General features: G+C 36.3%; 1 long non-coding RNA gene across 1 annotated transcript in view; it reads left to right on the top strand.

Moving 5' to 3' along the window:
* The first annotated feature begins 3,131 nt into the window (after positions 1-3,131).
* Positions 3,132-9,818, top strand: part of LOC137621591 (uncharacterized) — a 182,390-nt gene continuing 175,703 nt past the window's right edge. Inside the window, exon 1 of the long non-coding RNA XR_011040260.1 lies at positions 3,132-3,466. This is a non-coding gene — a long non-coding RNA (uncharacterized lncRNA). The remainder of the gene's footprint in view (positions 3,467-9,818) is intronic.

Here is a 9,818-nt window from a genome sequence, read left to right as displayed (position 1 = left end):
TCGAAAGAAATAGGAATTTAGGAACTGATAGTTCTCTGTAGTAATAAAACCTTTAAGATGATTATGATGCTACAGTATTATATTTCGAGCCCTTACACACACACACACACACACACACACACACACACACACACACAGAGTTACACTCACGCTTACACATTACACACACAGTCACACTCATGCACATACATTGTACACAGTCATATATACATATTACACACAGTCACACACACACGCATACACACCCAGTCACACTCACGTATACACATTGTACACACAGTCGCACATTACACACGCGCACACACACACTCCAAATGTAATAATATATATATATATATATATATATATATATATATATATATATATATATATATATATGTATATATATATATATATATATATCTCCAGATAAGGACAGTATAACTGTTACTGCAATATTCATTCTTTAACTAATATATATATATATATATATATATATATATATATATATATATATATATATATATATATATAAAATGTTTCCAGATAAGGGCAGTACAACTGTTACTGCCATAATTATTCTTTAACTATATACAGGTAGTTGTGGAATGATCCATGATCAACCTGTATATCAAAACTATCACATTTGCAATTTGATAATCCTGCGCAGTGTTCATCCACATCACATCAAACCCCCGATAGTTTTTGCATGATTTTTAGCCTTGATATCTTTTTCTAGTTTTGACCCTTATTTTTCTCCCACGAAATAATCCGAAGCCTACAAAGACCAATTCAACTACATCATTACCACCGCCAACGAAGTTGGAAGGAGGTTATGTTTTACCCCCTGTGTGTTTGTGTGTGTTTGTTTGTGGACAGCCGCCTGGCCATAATTTTAATCGTAGTGAAATGAAACTTGCAATGGTGAACTGTTAGGTAAAAAGCTGGAAATTATTACATTTTGGAAGGTCAAAGGTCAAGGCCACGGTCAAGCAAAATGTCCAATTCACGTAAACAGCCATGAGTTTGGACATCGTTGTCACAAAGATTTCAAACTTACTTCATATTTGAGCGTCTGAAAATCCTCGCGGATTAATACATTTTAAGGTTAAAGGTCAAGGTCAGGATCGAGCAAAAGGTCAAGAAATAAGCTGCCTCGGCTGAGGTATGCGCTCTACAGTATCCCTTTATAGTCAATTTTTTTTAGCAAGGTAGATTTGCACCGACTCGCAGCGGGGCCCTTTATCTTGGAAAAGTTTCCTGATCGCTGATTGGTTGGACAAGATCATTCTAACCAACAGCGATCAGGAAACTTTTCCGAGCTAAAAGAGCACCGCTGCGAGTCAGTGCAAATCTGCCTCGCTTAAAAAAAAATTGACTATAGTTACTGTTGTAATTTCTATTCGTGGTATTGTTGTCTTCAAGCGTCACTCCATTGGGGGTTGTTGATCTTAAAACCGCAAATAAAGAATGTTAATAAAGTCGTTGTTTCGTAAATAACAACAAGATAACAGGATTTTGAAGAGGTGGTCACTACACTCGAGGAACTGTAGTTAGGGTCAACAACGTCCAGAAAAATATTTATATAATCGAGCTCCGTTAAGCAATGATCGCCCACTTCCTGTTAAGAACAATATATATATATATATATATATATATATATATATATATATATATATATAGAGAGAGAGAGAGAGAGAGAGAGAGAGAGAGAGAGAGAGAGAGAGAGAGAGATGTACATCCATATGTGCAAAAATATATGTATATTGCATACAGATACATACTGTACATTCTTACGCACACACACACACACATACACACACACACACACATATATATATATATATATATATATATATATATATATATATATATATAGTTGTATGTGTATTCATATGTACATATCTACAGTATGTATGCATGTATATGCATACATATAATTTAAAGGACCGGAGACTCCTGTAGAGAGAGAGAGAGAGAGAGAGAGAGAGAGAGACTCGTGTCCCATTGTCTTTAGAAAACGTGCTTATGTCATATAACTTTTATAAAATGTGTTCACGCAACGCTGCTCCAAGAAAATATTCTCATGTGAATCCGCTTCAGGAAAAATGTGCTTGTTACACCCCCATTATGTGGCAATGCCTTTAAATGTGACAATGGCGTTGCAAAGTTGTCCTTTTATTATTATTATTATTATTATTATTATTATTATTATTATTATTATTAGCTAAGCTACAACCCTAGTTAGGAAAGCAGGATGTTATAAGCCCAAGGGCTCCAACAACAAAAAATAGCCCCGTGAAAAATGGAAACAAGGAAGTAAGTAAATTACGAGAAGTAATGAACAATAAAAATAAAATATTTTAAGAACAGTAACAACATTAAAAGGGATCTTTCACATGTAAACTATAAAAAGAGACTTATGTCAACCTGATCAACATAAAAACATTCACTGTAAGTTTGAACGCTTGAAGTCTCACCAATTCAACTATGTGATTATATCACTGCCTTTGTATAATGCAATCTAATTATTTTTTTAATATTTTTTTCACATTTTTGTTATCTCTCTATCTCTTTATCTCTCCATCCTCTTAACGTTCACCGGTTGACTGACTAGTTATTCATTTTCGTGCAGAAGTGAACGGAGGCAAATTCTTAGCTCTTTGGAATACGCCAATTGTATAGTCAGAGATTCAGTGGGGGTCCACTGATTGCCAACTGAGAGCGCGACAACTACGCCAGTGGAAATGTACACCAAATTAGGAGAGTGTTTTCATGGGTCTGGTTTAAGAAAATAGGTTTTAGTCTAAACAGTCTTTTAGATAATGTCTTCTGTGCAATAGCTTTTTGAAATTGTTGTAACGTGGCAATGACACATAGAAAATAGTCCTACGTCACACTGAAAGGAAGAACATAGGCCTACGTCGCACTAAAAGGAAGGAAAGTCCTACAACGCTGAAAGGAAGAACATAGGGCTACGTCACACTGAAATGAAGGAAATAGGCCTACATCACACTGAAAAAGATCATCGGCCTACATTGCTCTGAAAATAGGCCTGCGTCACACTGAACGGAAGAAAATAGTCCTACGTCACACTGAAATGAAAAACTTTGGCCTAAGTCAATACTGTAAAGAAAAAACTCCTACATCACACAGAATAGAACATAGGTCTGCGCCGCACTGAAAGGAAGGAAATAGGCCTATGTTACACGGAAAAGAAAATTCCTTCACCTGACTGAGATGAGAATTTATTTCTATTCATGTTCATGAGAGCCCATTAATTCCTTCCGGAAAGTGTACCCACGCGACTCATATCAGCCTAATGAAAATGTACTTTTAAGTATCACCATCTATTAAAACATGCGCTTTTGTGACGCCACATCTTGTGAGAGACCATATGGCTCGCTCCTTTAGGCTTATTCAAAGTGAAATGTAAAGGGGCTTGAAAAGTTCACTGCGTAGAGGCTGTACGGAGGAAGTCATTAAGGTAATTAGCGTTAAACGTCGCTTTTAGTATTCACTTTTTTACTTCTCATTTTCCTTCTTCGTCTGAATAAAGTTTAGGAGCATTTGTGCATTTTCATCAGGTTGTTTATTATATATATATATATATATATATATATATATATATATATATATATATATATATATATATATATATATATATATATATATATATATATATATATATATTGCGTTTCTCTGCTTGATCAAAAGCTTTGCATAAGTGGTTTTACATTTTCTCATTTCGAATATAGAAGGATATTGAAAAGCAAATGCTTTTCCCAAGATACTAGTAAGCTGTCAAACTTTTTATTCCACTTAATAATTGATATATTCATTTCTTGAAAGTTCCTGCTGCCTTTTTAGACCTATTGTCGTTGCTTTGGTTAAAATATTTACCAAGCGATGTAAACTTATTACTGAAATGGCAATAGTGATTTTATGTGCCATTCTAAGCTTTACAGTTAGTCTACAAAAAGCCCTTGATTTTTCGCACTAAACTGTTCTGTGACTACTTAACATTTAGTAGGGGTAAAATAGACTCTTTAGCTATGGTAAGCAACTCTTCTAGGAGAAGGACACTTGAAAATCAAACCATTGTTCTGTAGTCATGGGTAATGTCAAAAACTTCAACCCAAGGACCCGGAAGAGATTCGTTGTTGATATTCATCGTCTGAAAAAAAAAAAGGGTGATGAATTTCGTAAAATAACGAAGGACGAAGATGAGCTCGGCTTGTCATAAATGGTTTCCCGGATGTGCAGCTCAGCTGGTAAGCGATGGGACTGGGAGCTTGGCTCAAAGAAATAGTTAGAATTTATAAGGAAAAGACTTACGGGAAATCTTGATAGTTATTAAAATGGTTTAATCTTGGTTCATTCATTTGTCTGTAAGTTTTCGGGTTGATTTAGTTGTTATTTGCATGTATACTTATTCGTCTATTCATAATTGCCTATCTGTATGCGATATTAAAAGTACATATTATTAGTGTATGTACTTATTTATTTCAACTATTTTTCTGCCTATATTTATTTGTTTACATCATATATACATATATACTAACTTTTCTCGTTAGAGAAAGTGACATTTTATTTTACATATTCTCATTTTATTTAACAAAGGCTCTCCAATCCCATTCTTATCCTGCTTGTTTTATATATATATATATATATATATATATATATATATATATATATATATATATATATATATATATATATATATATAGTGTAGGTTGCTATAATTTTTACCTCAACAAAATATATATTTAAAAAGGGAGACTAGAATAAACTTTATTCTGTACCCAATTTCATTCTCCTTTTTGATGATTCGCCTGTAGATGACCTTGTATGTTGGGACGCTAGTCTATCAATCCCAATTCTGCAGATGGTGTGGATATTGGGAACATGAGAGTCAACCGGGTGGATCAATCTTCATACCGTTCTTCGGTATTAAAGAATTGCTCTGTACTTTTAGAAAAAAAAGCCTGGATTGATTTGGATAGATATTAGCCCGTTTCGGTTGTGTAACCATAAAAAGATAATATATATTTTTTTAGGGTGGGGCTTCTGATAAGAATCTATAAACCTTGAATTGATATCTGTGGTTTTCTTAAGAGTTATGGATGTTGATTTGACTCTGGTCGAATGATCAAATCTTCCGCTCATGATTCGACGAGACTGTCACTCGTCCTTGACTTGAAGGCGTCAATTGAAAGTCGTCGGTGCTTGTTTACATGTTCGATGCAGATAATATCCTCGTCATTTGTCATTGGAGTTATATATAAATCATTTTCGCGAGCCGTTGAATTTAAGAAGAATAAAGTCTTCGGCCTTTGTAGAGTTTGAAGAAGTTCTTAGTCTTTTCGCGTTGACTTGAATACATGGTTTTCGTTAGTCTAATTTGGTTGAGTTTAATAAAAAGAAAGTCGTTGAGAGCACTAATTCTGTATTTGAATCGGGCTATTATACTTTGAACGGCTAAAGCTGATCGTTTGCAACTCTAGCGGCAGTCGCTCGAAGCAAAATATCATTAAAAGAAACAGTGAATTAGCGTCTTGAGTCTAGGCAATCGTTTGCTGACCTAGGCAATCGTTTGGTGATCTAGGCTATAGTTTACTGACCTAGGCAATCGCTTACTGATCTAGGCAATAGTTTGCTGACCTAGGTAATAGTTTGCTGATCTAGCCAATAGTTTACTGACCTAGGCAATCGTTTTCTGATGTAGGCAATAGTTTAGTGACTTAGGCAATCGTTTGCTGATATAGGCAATCGTTTGCTGATCTAGCCAATAGTTTACTGATCTAGGCAATTGTTTGTTGATATAGGCAATCGTTTGCTGATGTAAGCAATAGGTTACTGATCTAGCTAATAGTTTACTGACTTAGGCAATCGTTCGCTGATATAGGCAATTGTTTACTGATCTAGCCAATAGTTTACTGACTTGGGCAATCGTTCGCTGATAAAGGCAATCGTTTACTGATCTGGCCATTAGTTTACTGACTTAGGCAATCGTTCGCTGATATAGGCAATAGTTTGCTGATCTAGGTAATAGTTCGCTGAACTGGCCAATAGTTTACTAACGTAGGCAATCGTTCGCTGATCTAGCCAATGGTTTACTAACGTAGGCAATCGTTTGCTGATCATCGCTGAACGATAGTCGCAGCAAGCAAAACGTTCAGTTGAACACATGGATTCCTGGCACACCTCACTCTAAGGGATTGCATACTGTACCACCCTTACTGCCCAGTGAGTTTCTGTGTAGCCACACTGACCACCTCTGCCATCTTTCCCTACACTATCTGTTTGGTTACTCGCCTAGAAGTAAGGGTGTGCCATGTTGCACTTTCTCAGAGCTGAATGTGCCAGGAATTCTTGTGTCCGACTGTACCTTAGGTAAAGCAATGAGAGCTTATTGCAAATTATCATCATTTGATATTAACTTTAACCACAATTGAAAATGTCCAATCACTCATTTTAGACTTTAATGCTCTAATTCAAAATCAAATTAAAATTGCCATTTAAATTTAATTTTTCTGTTGAATATCGTTGTCTTAAATGAAGATTATGACATTTTATGTCAGGATGCTAGGAAACTTCAAATCAATCAATCAATCAAGTCATGTCACATGTTAACATTTAATAAGGGTCACTTAAAGAAAAAATCGTCAGGAAATGTCTAAAGCAGCCTGGTCAATCTAGTGAGAAAAAATAATTTTTTAAACAAATCCTCACCTAAAATGTCCCTCTTCTTCGTATAACAATTGTTAAAGGTTTAAAGGTCACTCATGAATGGCAGAGGCAAGGGATAGTAACATTGCCCTAGCAAGCATGACCATGCCCTAGAGACTGACCATATTACATATGATCAGCGCCCAAGCTTCCTCTCCATTCAAGCTGGATCAAGGAGGGCCAGGCAATGGCTGCTGATGACTCAGGAGGTAGACGTAGGCTTCCCAAACCCCTATCCTTAGCTCACAAGGATGCTGAGGTTGTGGTGACCAAAGGAACTAAAGAGTTTGAGAGGGACTCGAACCCCAGTCTAGCGATCACGAGGCAGAAACGTTACCATTAGGCCACCAATAGGCCATAAATTTCTTTGCCCGTTGAATGGTTAAGGGAATCTGGAGCTAAAGGCTTGAATGCACAGTAAGTCCTTATTACGATCGAAGGATAAAGTGACCTGAGATATCTTATAGATAAGAAATGATTGACAGCTGTAAAATATTTTTTTGATTGATAGTTTTTCCTGTTTGAATGGTTCAATAGACAGTTAGGCCTATTCCTTTCATCTAACCTGAGCATCACATGTCATGATTTCTTCTGTTCTCCTCATAGGTTTAAAGGCCACTCGTGAATGGCAGAGGAAAGGGACAGTGATATTGCCTTATCTCAACAGGACAATAGCTTAGAGACTGACCATATATACATATGATCAGCGCCCAAGCCCCCTTTCTACCCAAGCTATGACCAAGGAAGGCCAGGCATTGGCTGCTGATGACTCGGCAAATAGATTTATAGGCTTAATTCCAAAATGTTTCTTACCCTTTGTAAACCACTTAAGGAGATTGTTCTGCTTCCTCTTTTATTCCGAAATGGACTTGAACAAGCACACGTGCTTGCTCTCTTGAGTGCACGCGCGTGTACGCACTCACAAACTCTCAAAGGAAACGGAGGCATTTCCAATTGCGAGGATGAGGAAGGATAAGAAGGATGTGTGGGATGATGAAGGAATTCGAAGTCGTTGAGTTGAAGGACTTGATGGGCTTAGGATGTCTTCAAGTGTACTGAAGAAGTCCTTTTGCTTGTCGTGAGTTCTGTCATTGCGGGGAGAGAGAGAGAGAGAGAGAGAGAGAGAGAGAGAGAGAGAGAGAGAGAGAGAGAGAGAGAGAGAGTTAGTTAGTTAGTTCATCAACTTTATTATTTGTACAAAAACATCTTGGGAATGTTTTTCTTAAGGAGTGTTAGCAAAAAATATTTTTGGGTCCGTTTTGTGTATAAAAGAGACTAAAATATTCGAATTAAACGCTTTTCTCGTGTGAGAGAGAGAGAGAGAGAGAGAGAGAGAGAGAGAGAGAGAGAGAGAGAGAGAGAGAGAGAGAGTGAGTAGAATTCCATTATAGCAAAATGGCTTTTTGCCTCTTGGCGTTTTGTGTACTAACATAAAATGGCGTCGGTTTTTATCCGCAAGTTCTACCAAATAAGGAATATTTTGAAAAAAGAAAAAATTTAATGCAAGTTTTTGCTCTTGGTCTTATTAATTACTGTTGTTGTTGTTGTTGTTAATGTACACATGTTTATTTTGACTCTGTTTTCGTTGTTTCTTATTTATCATTGTTGCGCTTATTTGGTTTCATTATCACTCTTGTTTTTATCATCACTGTTATTATTATATGTTGTTCTTTTTCTTTTTATTGCGAGAATATGAAAACAACATTTACCGAGATTTATTACTCCGAGATTCAATAAAGTTTTTGTTCTGTTGGAAAAAAATAATTACAAGTCATCCCACTCCAAGACAGCGTTAGTAATTTCAACTTTTTTCGTATTTTCTTTTTCATCTTATTTTTTGGTGTTTATTCTGAAGGACCAATTTTATCCTTGAAGGATTCGTAATGTGCGAGTCTTAGGGTGTGCTTCCTTTTTCCTGTTGAAACCTATAATCATTCTATTAAAAAACTGAGGATCCTTTTAGGATGTGGAAGTCGTCAAAATTTAGGATGGCGAGTTGCTTTAAGCGAAAAAATAGATGGTTGCGAATCCCAATGAGAATTACCAGGAACTTCTCTTTCGTGGTTTCCACTGGCTTTGTAGAATTCGTCTAAAAAATGTATCGTTTTTAAGTAAAAATTCTTGAGCCGATGGAAATGAGGAAACCTGTTAGAGCATTTGAAGTCGTCCTGAGACCTGTGGCCACAACAATGTTTAGTTTTCTAGGTGAGGACTCGGGAGCCGATGGAAAGGATAAATTAAGGCTTTTTGAGTATTAGCCTATCTGAGACGTCCAGGATCGTAGCTAGGGTCACCTAGTTTGCAATCTAATGAGCCCACAAAAATTTATCTTTATGGTTTCCACTGGCTTGCACACTTTAGCTTGCTGAACTGTGACCTCAAGAATGTTTAGTTTTATATGTGAGGACTCAGGAGCCGATGGAAAGGATAGATTAAATCATTTTGAGTCTTATCTGAGACGTCCAGGGCTGTAGCTGTGCTCAACTGATTTGCAAATTGCAAAGTCCTCAAAAATTTATCATGGTTTCCAACTGGCTTGTACAATTTAGCCTACAGACCACTGACCTTAATAATGTTTAATTTTCTAAGTGAGGATTCAGGAGCCAATGGAAATGAAAAATTAAGGCATTTTGAGCGAGCCTATCTGAGACGTCCAGGACCGTAGCTGTATCGCCTGATTTACAACCTACAAAAATCACAAGAACTTAAGAGAAGGTTCCCGAGAACTCGGGTCTTTGTGAAACAAACATGCAAAGAATACTTTGGATGTTGATGAAAGCTTAAAGCAGAGAGAATGCAATTCGATTCTTTGTAGGGAAGGCTAATCTCTAACCTAGGTTGACCTGGTCTTCCCTGGTCTGAACACTTCAAATCTGACCCTATTGCCTTAGATAAGACCCTTGATTTTCTGGAAAATGTTCTCAAGATGAATGAAAATAAAAATTTTAAGGGACGAAGTTTGAATAATTTCTAAGAAAGATGATGATCATAAATTCTACCTTTGACCTTTAGACCTTTGAAATCCAGACAATATTTCAAAGAGAACTTATATAACAGATTTGGTTCGAAGATTCTGCAAAGTACTAGCACTTATAAAAAGCATTTGC

Source organism: Palaemon carinicauda, chromosome 28 (assembly GCF_036898095.1).
Source record: "Palaemon carinicauda isolate YSFRI2023 chromosome 28, ASM3689809v2, whole genome shotgun sequence".
NCBI lineage: Eukaryota > Metazoa > Arthropoda > Malacostraca > Decapoda > Palaemonidae > Palaemon > Palaemon carinicauda.
Note: the sequence above shows the minus strand (reverse complement) of the source record. Positions and strands in the feature narration are given on the sequence as shown.